We start from the raw sequence: 12,599 nt of genomic DNA, 5'->3' as shown, positions 1-12,599 counted from the left end.
AAGGGGCGTCTATCCATCACCTAGGTCTGGATGAATAAATTGTGGCAGGAAAAATGTCATGAAATAATATTGAGAAGTCATCAAAGAGAGAATTTCAGGGAATCTTTAGGGATATGAAGTGATGCAGAGTGAGGTGAGACGAACCAGGACAATCCGGACAAAGACAACATTTTAAATAAAAATGAACTCTAACAGACCAGAGAAGTCTGACCAATTCAATGTCCAATCCTGTCCCCAGAAACCCATGATGAAACATGTTACCCACCTCCTGTCAGAGAGAGGATCCAGGAGCAAGGGGCAGAAAAGGACACCCATGATCTACGTTTTATATATTTTCCATGACACATGACATGGTCCCTATTCAATTTTATTGTCTATGTTTATTACAGGGGGGTTTCCCTTCATATTTTCACTGGAGAGAAGGATGGGGAAGGATTAGTAATAGTGATATCAAAATAGAGAGAACCATAGAAACATATGAAAGGATGCACAGAAAAGAACAGGCACAGAATCAGGGTGATTCTTAAAATGGTATTTATTCTATACATTTGCTCTTTTTTTGTTTGGTATTTTTGCAACGCAGTGGGTTTAAGTGAGTTGCCCAAGGTCACACAGCTAGTATCATGTGTCTGAGGCTGGATTTGAATTCAGGTCCTTCTGACTCCAGAGTCACTATTCTATCCACTGTGCTACTTAACTGCCTTTGCAATGCTTGCTTGATGTTCTTTTTAGAAAGGAATTGTCTCCTAATGTGTATTAAGTTCAAAATAAAATGAATGTTTTAAATATATTTTCCTTTACAAATAAGCTGAGGGGTTAAAAAAAGCATGTTTGATGTCCATGGAAGAGGGTAGAGAAGATGGAAGAAGGTGGAAAAGAGAAAGAACTCTGCTTTGTACCAGCTACTCACAAATACAAGATGGTGAGGGGTGAGATGTTGAATCAGCTGAAAAGGAGCTGAAGGTTGAAGTGGACCACAAATTCATTAGAACTTGACAGAATGGTATGGGAACAAAAAATGAATTCCATTTTAGGCTGCATGGAGAGGCCCATTGTTGAGGACTGGTTCCCTCCCTGCTGTGGTCAGCAATGGGAGAATATAGTAGAGAGAGGCTTAGGCTTGAGCTCAGGAAATGCTTCCTAAGAGATGGATCTACCCCAAAGTGAGAACATGGCCTTGGGAGCATCTATCTTCATTCTAGGTCTTCCACCAAACATTCGATACTCCCATGCTGAATACACTGTAGAGGGAATGGATTCCTTTCTGGGTTCAGTGTGGTCTATATGGTCTTGGAAGGTTACCCCCCCCCCACTACTGGAGAGTCTATAATACTGTGGGAGAAGGAATAATGACATCGAGATGTGCAAAAATGTTGACCATGGAAGTAAAAGGAATAAAAAGGAATAAAAATACGTTTATTAAACAAAGATTGGACTAGATGCTAGATAAAGGCCAGGCAGTTGATTGGATCTGAAGGTCTTCTAGCTCTGAGTTGGTAATCCCTCCCCTCCCCTCATCCAAGCAGTCAAATGACCTAAATGATTCCTGGCTCATCCGTGTGGGGGAGGGGCAGCAGGGGGAGACAAAAGGGCACCCCCCGTGGTGGAGGATCTGCTTAGAGGCCTCTTTTGTTCATCCTGTGTTTTCTAAGAGGACCATGACATCACAAGGGTAATGTCTGGACTTGCACATAAATTGGATTTAAGTGAGGCAGAGCTGCACAGAGCCATGAGCCTCACTCTCTGCTCCAGAGTCATCAAAGCCTCTGGCAGAACAAGAGCCAAGATGGTTGGTTATGGTTGGGGATGCAGTGGATGACCTTCTCATCTTTGATGCCGCGGATGGTCAAGCTGATGGTTTCAAGCTTCGTATTATTACTTGTCTGAGGATCTCTAATGGGGAGTTCAGATACTTTGGGGCTTATTAAGAAAATATTGGTGTTCTGAGCAGATTTCTTGAAGGCTTTCATAGGAAAGCAGCATTCTCTCATGAAATTGGAAGGACTGTGTTTGAACCCTAACTCTACCCTTGACTAGATATGCAACCATGGTTAAGTCATTTAAATTTTCAGTGAAAAATAAAATGAAGCATACTCAGTTTCCTCATCTGTAAAAGGGAAGTAAATCATATTTACACTACGAATTCTAGAGGATTGTTATGAGAGACGTAAACCTTAAGGCGATATAAAAATAGAAGTCATGAGGACCCAGTCCTGCACACAGGGACTGACCCAGAGGAATTTCCTATGAAACCCCAGCTTTAAGGAGCTTAGGAGACCATATAGCCCACAGGTCCCACTACTTTGGTCCCAGTCATGCCCAACCCAGAGTAACTTATCATTTCTGTACCTTCTCATTCCTTCCTTCCTTCCAGAAGGAACAACCTAAGATCTTGGCTTCAATTGCCTGAAAATGTTCACCCTCAGTCTTCCTTTTGTCTGAATCAAAAGGCGCGTGTTCTCTTTCCTTGGCAACTATCTTCACATGGAATTCTCATCCGTGCACCGTTCGTGCTTTGATCTTCACAACACTTGGAGATCGACACCTTCTATTGATGCAGAACCTTTCAACACAAGTGATCCCATGCCTTTAGCATATCTCCCCACCTGGAAATGCTGCCCCCTCTGGGCTGAGATGGAGCAACTGTGGACTGGCCCATCTCTACCTTTCCTTCTAAATAGCCCCAGAGCCCCCCCATGTCACACCTCATCCTTCTACAATGAAATCCAGAGAAAGTATCATTCTTCCTTGTGGTAACAATTGCAATTGTTGTAGGTATATTTTTATATTACATATAAAGTATGTATTAGGATTTTGTTGACTGAATTATGAAAAAGAGAATCTTAGGGAGTGAGCAACTAAGTGATTAAGAAATCCATTATACATCACCAGACTCCACCCAAGATCTCTTCTGAAAATAAGATGGGCAGAGACAACATAGTATGAGAACTCTGAAATAGGAAGAAGCAAGAGCCAGAAGGAACCTTAGAGGCCATCCAGTTCAACCATCTCCATGGTTGTAAGAAAACAATGGAAACCACAAATGAAATGACTTGTACAAGGTCACAAAGACAGAAAGGGATATAGTCAGGACCTTAATAAAGATCTTCCTTTTTTGACCACTGGGATTCTGAGAAGCAGACTGAAAGAAATAAGGGTTCTTACCATTATGGTTGCCACATGGCTGGCCACCAGACACTAAGACCTGAGATTAACACAGAAAGAAATCATGATTAAAAGGGCAGGGCAACTAAGACATTGTTCAAAATCCTGAAAAAAAATCCTACACACACACACACACACACACACACACACACACACACACACACACACAGACACAAACAGAATTTAGCGCCCAGATAATAGGAATAATTAAACTAGCAAGCAGTGCTACCCTTCTTCTTGCAGAAATATTCTGAGGGTTCTCTCCCATTTTTGTCTCAATTGATTCTTGTGTTATTTTCACAAAAAAAGAAAAATCAATTTTTCCATGAATTGAAAAGTCAATCTGAGTGCATGCTGGCCCAACTTTTATAGCTCTGACAAAAGGTAAAGGAATTGACTTCCCCAAAGTCCAGAGTCCTCCCAGATTGTCTCAGGAACTGGACCAGCCAAGTCTAACGACCATCAGAGGTGAGGATGACTGACTATTCTATGCCCTGTAATTTCTACCATTTCTATCATTTGTGATTTTTTTGTTGTTCTTTTTTTCCTTCTTAACTCCCTAATCAATTTCCTCTAGAAATATTGCTGCCTCGTCTCAACTAAACTGAAGAAAAAAGGTCCCAATATGGAGAAGGGAAATCAGAAACCCTTGAGAAGCTAAGGGTGTTAGAGTGAGTGAGCAGCCAATCCAATTCCCTAGACTAGACTTTTTTTTTGGTATCTTTTGATAACTGTTTCCCTGTAATTGGTGTCCTTGGTATTGTGTATTCTGAGATTCTTGATTCTGAGAAGGAGTCCATAACCTTCACCAACCTGGTCCCAGAGGTTTCTGTTACATAACAAAGATGAAAAGCCCCTGATTTCAGGGGATCCCAAGGATTTTTTTAAATCCAGAGGTCAAATGTGAGCTCACTCTCATTAAGGCTGTCCTTTGGACAAAGCAGATCCTTAAGAAATATTGATTTCACTGGATTAAATGACTTCCTCCTCAAATTTTCCAGCCTTAGCTGAGACCCTCATAGTAGTCTGTGAATCTAACCCTTCCTCTCAGACTGTAGACTCCTGGAGTACAAGGTTGGACCATTTTATTGGGTTCTTCTGTCCAGAGCACTGTTCCAGGACCTTATACGTACTTGTTCATTTAATTAAACTTAATTACCTATGAGGGCTGCTCCTCACCCTGGCCAAAAGACCAGTCCCACAGATCTCTATGTTTCTGTTAACCTCCTAGCATTGGGATGACTGAATTTCAGAGACCGAGAGATTTGTAAATGGGGAGCCAGAAGGGACCCAAGAGGCAATCTGGAATCACCCCTCTCTATTTTACTGATGGAGAAACTGTGCCCAGGGATGCAAAGCTAACATGACCAAGGCAGAACTTGAACTCAGATCTCCCTTACCCCAAGCTCATCAGCTTTACCATGCTGCCTTTCTCTCCTTTACATCGTGGTCCTTTTTGGTCCCTCTTGTCTTTCTGAGTTGGTTGCAATGAGTTAAGGTCCACAATATTAGGACATCCTGACTCTCCATAAACAATATTTAATTCAATAATTTGATAAACATATATTAAACACACCCTACTTACAGCGGCATGATCATCCCAAGACTTAGGCCTGAAGGTTCCTGCCTGGTCTAGACGGAGTCAAACTAGCAATCATTTATGAAGTGCCTGCTAAGAGCCCAAGCACTGCTGAAGGCTGGGAACCACAAAGAAAGGCAAAACAGAAATAGTCTGCCTCAGGGAACTCCTGGTCTAATGAGATAGACAACAAGCAAATGACTGAGCATTAACAAGATATAATTGAGATAATAATCCCAAGGAAGGTATGGGCACTAAGGAGGATCAGGACAGGCTTCTCGGATAAGCTGAGATTTTCGTTGGGACTTGAAGGAAGCCAGGAGGGAGAGATGAGGAGAGAGAGCACCCCAAGCATGGGGGACATCGGGGAAAAGGCCTGAAGTCAGGGGATGGATTCAAACAACTGCATGTAGACAAGTACTGCTGAACTGCAGAGTAAAAGCTAGGAGATGGCAGGCTGGAAGGGACCAGGTTATGAAAACCTTTAAAAGCCAAGTAAGATTTTGCATTTGATCCTCCACAGCAATAGGGAGCCACTGGAGTTTATTGAGTGAGAAGAGGAGGACTTTGAGAAAATCAATTAATGGCCCAGCGGGGGGATGGTCCACATTCTAGATGAGAAAGGAAAAGCAGTTTTTCACAGGATCAGGGAGGTAGATTTGAGCTGTGTGGTAATGGTACTAGAATAGGCGTTGGAAAATGTTAACTGATGCTTCTGACCCCACCTCTAACAACTTTTCTGACCTTGATCTTTTCCCTCTCATCTGTGATCAGAGAAAGATGGCCACCGTCTCTGATGGTGAGATAGATACCAACCAGCAGTTGCTTATCGAAATGTTGAATGAATAAAGTCGCAGAGAGTCAGTATGTCCTAATGTTGGGGGCATTAACCCATTAATGATTGCAATCAGCCCAGAAGGACAAGAGAGGCCAAAAAGAACAAGCTAGACCACAAGTCTAGTAGCAGCCTTCTGGGAGAAGGAGCAGAGCCTGGCGATCAGAGGACTATCGTTCTGTCTAACCTCAGGGATGTTCCAGTTGTCTGAGCCTGGACAAATCTCTCTGGGCTGACTTCCTCACCATTAAAAACGAGGGTTAGCTTCATACTAAATGTAGTTGCCTGTATTTCAAAAGGCTGCTCTAGAGAAATGTGCCAGTGACATGAGACTTCCGGGGCACTTCTCTGGTACTCTGTGGCTTTTGTGAGCATAGGACTGTGTCCGTGTACTGGTTGCTGTGGATGACTAGATCATGTGACATTCCACCAGGGCCATGTTGGTGTACAGCATCCACCTCGGAGTGACTGACGTCCACCGGTCAAAACATCCCAGACTTTAGCCCTCCCAAGAAGCTGGGGGCTGGGCTGGGCCCTGCTCTAGTCTAGGTCCTCATCCCCAAGGTGGTCTCAGAACTGGCACGGAACCAAGAGTCAGATCTGGAAGCCCACCCCCTGCAGCCATGGAGACATGTATGTGCTAGTATAGCATGTGATAATTCTGATGTGTGTGCTGATATGTGACTCAGTGATAGGGATACCAAGGACCCTGGAGATGGGGAATTTCTCCAGAGCCCAAGCCAGTCCTGGAATCACTTTGAGGTATGGACCCAGGTCAGAAAGATGTCCCCTGGGGCTGCCCCAAGATATACTGGGTGACATAGACAGAAGAACAGGCTGGGTATTGCCTCCCTCTCTGACCCAGATCACCCTGAGTCTCCCAGAGGCCATAACCACTGAAGTCTCCCGGGGCCCTGAAAAGTCAGCCCAAGACCTTTAGAAAACCTCAGACCCCTGGTGTCACCTTAACTTGAGGGTACTGGTCCAGTCCTGAGAGTTCATGGCTCTGCCTGATACCATTCCTCTTTGGGGCTTGGTGAACCTGATTCTGAGAATTTCTACTAGAAGGGCCCTTCCCCTTGGCTTAGAGTGTGCTAATGAAAAGCCCCTTAAGTGACTGATAAGCCAGACTTGACTGTTCATACAAAAGACAGTATAGATGGAAACACCCACTTTCTCCTCTCTCTCTCTCTCTCTCTCTCTCTCTCTCTCTCTCTCTCTCTGTCTTTTTGTCTCTTTGTCTCTGTCTCTTCTCCCCCTCTTCTACCCTTGTCTCTATTCTCCTTCCTACTATTCTTTCCCCCATCCCCTTTCACCTTAGGGATAAGGGGTGGTACAGTCAGGTACTATTATTATAAACAGCTTTTCTCTCTCCTGGGGATGCCAGATGGCCATGAATGCATGACCTTACTGTTTCTTTGCTGTGTTTATTCTTTCCTAATCTTAGGTGGATGTGTATCAAAGATTATCAAAACCAACATTTGTCTAGCAACTGGAGTCCATCCTGGTAGCCTTCCAGTAGTCAATAACAGCTGAGCCTAATGAGAATCCAGCCCTTTTGAAAGACCCATTTGTGCCAGGAATAACTCAACCCAGCAACTGAGACATCCTACAAACAAGGAACTGACCCATCGATTGTGCACCACCCCAAGTGAATTGAGTGGGATAATTGTGGGTAGTTGCCACCATACTCTCCCTGTTCAAGGACCCAAGAGTCACTGAAAAGCAGGCTCCTTCAGAAAAGGCAGGCCTTTGGATCTTGCAATGATTTCTCAGCAAATATCCCTCTGTTAAAGCAATGGTAACTGAAAGTTGAAAAAGGTCCTTTGTGAGCCATAGTCCCCAACCCTTCAGGATGACCCAGAGAGCCCTGAGGGGAGACATGATAATTGAACTCAGACCCAATCCATCAATCAGAATATAGGTAAGGCTAGTCAGCTCAGGACCTGGGGGCTATACCCATTGGGTACCCCAGTTTTTTTAGGTTTTTTTGCAAGGCAAATGGGGTTAAGTGGCTTGCCCAAGGCCACACAGTCAGGTAATTATTAAGTGTCTGAGTCTGGATTCGAACTCAGGTGCTCCTGACTCCAAGATTGGTGCTCTATCCACTGCACCACCTAGTTGCCCCGGGTACCCCAGTTTTAGAGAGTCATTATTTCAAATCACAGTATGCCTTTAGTCTCCCAAGCTATGTCTAAACTGAATGGAAGTGAATCTATCCTAATCATTGAAACTATGGCTATCTCATTAGAGTGGACCTATTTATTTCTTTCTCCTTTTCTCTAATTTCCCTGCCTATCTTGGTTCATTTTCAGAATATCAAACTTAACTTCAAATAATATTCCATTTCTGTCACCCAGGGGCCAATATCAGCACTTTGCTAGAAAGCAACACCTTTGGATGAGTTCTGACCAATCTAAATAAAGAAGAAAATTGGGCTGGAACTTGGAGTTAGGATCTTGGCTCTTTACAAGTCATGAGACCCTAGACCTCCTAGAAGTAAAACCCCTTCTCTCTCCTCCCTGAGTGATGTACATTCTGCTTAGGACTGGGCTCCCTCTGGTCTGCCTGGCCCCATTCTTCAGTCCCTATTCCCTCAGGGACCTCCCCTTGGAGGAGAGCAATGGGTGCCTCCCCACTTGCTAGCCTCTCTCCCAACACTTCATTTTTCTGTACACAGATGCTCCAACCCTTATCCATGGCCAACTTTTTTTTAGGTTTTTGCAAGGCAAATGGGGTTAAGTGGCTTTCCTAAGGCCACACATATGGCCAACTTTTTGAAGACTAGGACTGTTTGGTGTTCCCTCACTAGTCAGACACATAGGAGAAGGTTCTTAAATGTTTGCTGACCCTGGAAAGCACAGAGGGAGCCCTCTCCAGTCCATCCTACACATGTCTGTAATGATGCCCAAGGAAGTTGGCTGATGGCCCCCACACGGATGTCTTTCTATGGGTAAAGATGATGTACCTACCCATACTGAGCTACCAGGTTTGGAAGGTGATGTTTGACCATGAATTAAGTGCAAAACCTTGGCCAAGTCACTGCCCCCCAATGGTCCTCATTTCTCCAATCTCTAAAAGGAGGCTAGTTTGAATGATTTCCAAGTTTCTTCCCAGATCTGATGTTCTCGGTTCTACTGTCCCTTGAAGCTGCAACATTCCTCTGTTCTAAGGCCCCTTCCAGCTCTGAGTCTTCAACAAGTAACTAGAATATTCCAGGGCTAGTCAAGGAATGTAAAATAATGCTCAAGTACCAAAATTCGTTTCATTTTCCACTCTTTAGTGAATTTTGCAATCTTAGTCCAGTTGCGTGATATCCTTCCCTGTTTATACTCAGGATCCAACGGCTTAACCTGGCCTAGTGCTCACCTTCAGCTGCTGGCCAGAGGCGGCCCTCAGCCCTTTCCAAGATGACTCAGGGGTGTCAGTCCCCGTGGTCATGATCTTCATCGCTTCATGGGAAAAGTCACCACGGTCAGTGGGCAAAGTGACAATGGAACATCCAGGGTCTGCCAGCCGTCCCCCGTGTCTCCTTGGCTTGCTTCCCCCCTGCCAACCCTGGCTTGGGGAAGAATGTACTTTCACCTTAAGAACATAAGCCCCGGGAAGCCAGAAACTGATGCCAGTGGCATCTGAAGTGGCTGCCCACCTATATTTAGGCCCCATGGCACAGGGGTATGTTCTCCATCACAGGTCTGGCCAAGCAGAATAGGTGGGTCCAGGTCTAAAAAGCATCCAGGGTCTGGGGGAGGGGGGCTGCAGATAGGCACGAATCTAATCAATCTGAGCAGGGAAGGCGTGCACTGGGGTCCTCCTTCTGTGGGAGCCCTGAGAGATGGGAGGGAGCTGGGGAAACCTTTGGGGATAGCTGGCCATTCATCTGTCCCCACTCCCTCCCCCGGCAGGCTTCTGACAATGAGCCTGGAAAAGGTCACTCGGATGGATTCCTGTTTAGAAGAAGGGTTGGGACAATAAGGGCCATTTGGCAACGGACCCCCCCCTACCCCTTTGCCCCGTTTGGTGCCCCCTTGGGGGGAGGGGCTGCGCCGCTATTCTAGGACGGACCGGTCAGGCTGCTTGCGAGGTGGGCTTTGCCCCCTAGAGGGCGCCTGGTCTCCGGCCACACACCCAGCGGCTGCCCACTGTCCACTGGCACTGGCCAGGGGCTGGCACCAGGGCGGCCCCTCAGAGTGCTCCTAATGACCGTAGCACAGTCACGCTTCCTTCCCAGCCTCGCTGGATCCATTCGCTTCTCCAGAGCCACCAGAGCAGGCCGTCGGGGACCGGGGTGAGGGTGGGGAGAGTTCCTCCGACCCTCCTGCTACCCCCCACCCCCTCCAAGAGGAAGCCCTGTGGGTCAGTCACCCAGGGCCAGGGGGGCTGAGCCCGGCTGCCCACCAGGGAGCCCAACCTTAGCCTGAAGGCTGGCACTGCCCCCCGCCTTGTCCCCCTGTCCCAACTCCCCAGGAGGAAGCCCCGTGGGTCAGTGCCCAGGGCCAACCAGGGAGCCCCACTCCAGCCGTAAGGCTGGCACTGCCCTTCCTCCTTCACCCTCGCCTGCTCCCATCTTTCCCATCCCAGCCCCTGCCACCCTGAGGGTCCGAGCCCCCAAGCCCCACCCCCAACCCAGAAGGCAGCTTCCATTCACCAAGAAAACACTCAAACCGGAGCCAGTTTCTCCATGTCCATGTCCGATATTCCGTCCCTTGCCAGGTGTCCGGGTATCTACAGTATCTACACATATCTACAGTATCTACACCCTTTGCATGTGCCTCTGGGGCTGCCTTGCAGCTCCCCGGGGGGGTGGGGTGGAGGGCAGCCTTCGCATCACCTCTGGGAGAAAATAAATAGAACTTCATTAACATGTGACCCAAAGCTTTGGCACTAATGTGGATACAAAGAACAAGAGACCGAGGCCCCGGGCAGCACGGGGACCCCCGGGCCGAGGGAGAGGGGCTGAAGAAGGGCGCTTTAGTCAGACACGAACACTTCCACAAACCACTGCAAAAAAAACCCAAAAATCGCAAAGAAAAGCCTGGAAGAGCCAGGACACACGTGATGGGTGGGGAGCCTGGGGAAACCTTCCAGTGGGCCAGGTGACCTTCCTCCTCCTCCTCCTCCTCCTCCTCCTCCATCAGGGACCTCTGGAGGTGAGCCTCTGGCCAGGAGGCAGCTGTAGCCCTGCCTTGTGGGGGGCCTTTGTGGCCAGGAGAAGAGGAGATACTTTGAGATGACAGACAGGCAGCACTGGGGTGGGGTGGGGTGTTGGGGGGGGGGAGCAGGAGCTCTAGCCATGTTTCCTTCCCTTCCTACATAATAGCTCCTTGGTGGAGATCTCTTAACTTTCCTCTCCAAACTGTCTTTCTGTAATAAGGGTAAGGTTACTCAGGAAGAAAAAAGTCACAGAATCTCTGGGCAAGGTAAAAAGGGATTTTGACATCACATTTTTACAGAGGAGTAAACTAAAGCCCAAAGATGGCACTCCTGGTCCAGAGGGAAAAAAGTGTTGGATCAGGAATGAGAAAGCCTGGGTTCAAATCCTGCCTCCAATGTCCACCTGAGGCAAGTCAAATGTCCCTTGGGTGGAGGTGGGGCAGAGGGCTTCACCCAGGTAACTTCTAGGATCCCTCTCTAGTCTCCATCTTGCGGCCTCTGAAGGCGCTGGCTCTCTGGGCAGGGGCAGGGTTTGGTTCAGAATTTCACTCCCAGGCCCCTGAGCCCCAAATCCTAGGATCACACCCCAATATACCAACTGTGGTGTTGTTTCTCTAAATTCAGATTTTTCCCAATCCTGCCAATAAAAATTACATGGGTGAATCCACAAGCACAGAATTCCTGGGCCAAGGCCCTCCTTTAACAAAGGAGGAAACCAAGCCAGGAGGAGCCTGGCAAATGGAGCTGGCTGCTCAGAGAGACTGGGTTGCCTGTCACTGCAGCTCCTCGAAAACAGACTGGACATGGACTGGTTAGGGATGACTCAGAAAGGGGTCTCCAGCTCCCAGATTCAGTCATTTCGTGGCTTGCCCCCCCCATCAATGAGACAGTAAGAGGGGCTGTAAAGGACTCTGGATCCTGCAGGCCCAGGAGAGCCAATTTCTACAGGTCCTTTTTGGAACAGAAGCTCCCTGGGGACAGGGACTTTTAGTTTTTGTCTTTCTATTTCTCTGGCCTAAGGCAGGGACTGGCAAGTAGTCAGTAGACTTTTAAGGCCCTTGACATGAACGGAGCCTCTGTAGAAAGGAGGCAGATGGCCTCTAGGCTTTCTGAGCTCTCTGGACCTCAGTTTCTTTCTATGAAGGTGGGTTTTCTCCACTGTGTTGTCTGTGTGTGTGTGTGTGTCCTCCCCGTCCACTGTGATTTCCTTGAAATGTTTTACTTCCTGACTACTAGCTAACTGACTGACTCCAAGAGGAGGCTGGTGGACCAGAGGATCTCTAAGCTCTCTGAGCCTGTTATCCCCATAAGATGGAAGGAGACGGGAAGGCTCTCTGGGCCTCAGTTTCCCTCTATGTCACGGCCTCCTCCCTGCTGGCCTGAGGTCCCAGTCGGTCCCCAATTTCCCCGGACCTTGCCGAAGGCACTCGGGGAAGGGACAGCCGTCTCTTCTGCCAAGGCCACCACCACCCCTTTGGGGTGCTGTTTGCTCCACGTGCAAGAGGCTGAACCCCCAACTGACTCTCCTGCTCCATCCGTCTGGGAGGGGAGTGAGTCGGCCGATGCTGAGAGAGGTCCCGGGGAAGGGGATGGAGCCTCCGGGTGGCTCAGAGGTCGGTCGGGTCAGGGGACCCCGCGTGGTGGTGGGAGCTCCCCAGGCACCCGGAAGGGAGGCAGGGGCCGAGTGGGGGAGCGCCAAGAACGGCCCTGGGAAGGAAGGCTCACAGCTGGATCCCCAGGCTCGGAAGGGGAGGCGAGGGCGGGGGTCCGGGACCCCGGACACCCTCGGGGAAAAAATGCAAGAGAAAGGGGACAGGCAAAACCCATCATCCTAAAAATGGCAACGTTTCCACTTCAGCCAAAGCG

Source organism: Macrotis lagotis, chromosome X, assembly GCF_037893015.1.
Source record: "Macrotis lagotis isolate mMagLag1 chromosome X, bilby.v1.9.chrom.fasta, whole genome shotgun sequence".
Lineage (NCBI taxonomy): Eukaryota > Metazoa > Chordata > Mammalia > Peramelemorphia > Peramelidae > Macrotis > Macrotis lagotis.
This window is presented reverse-complemented; position numbering follows the sequence as displayed.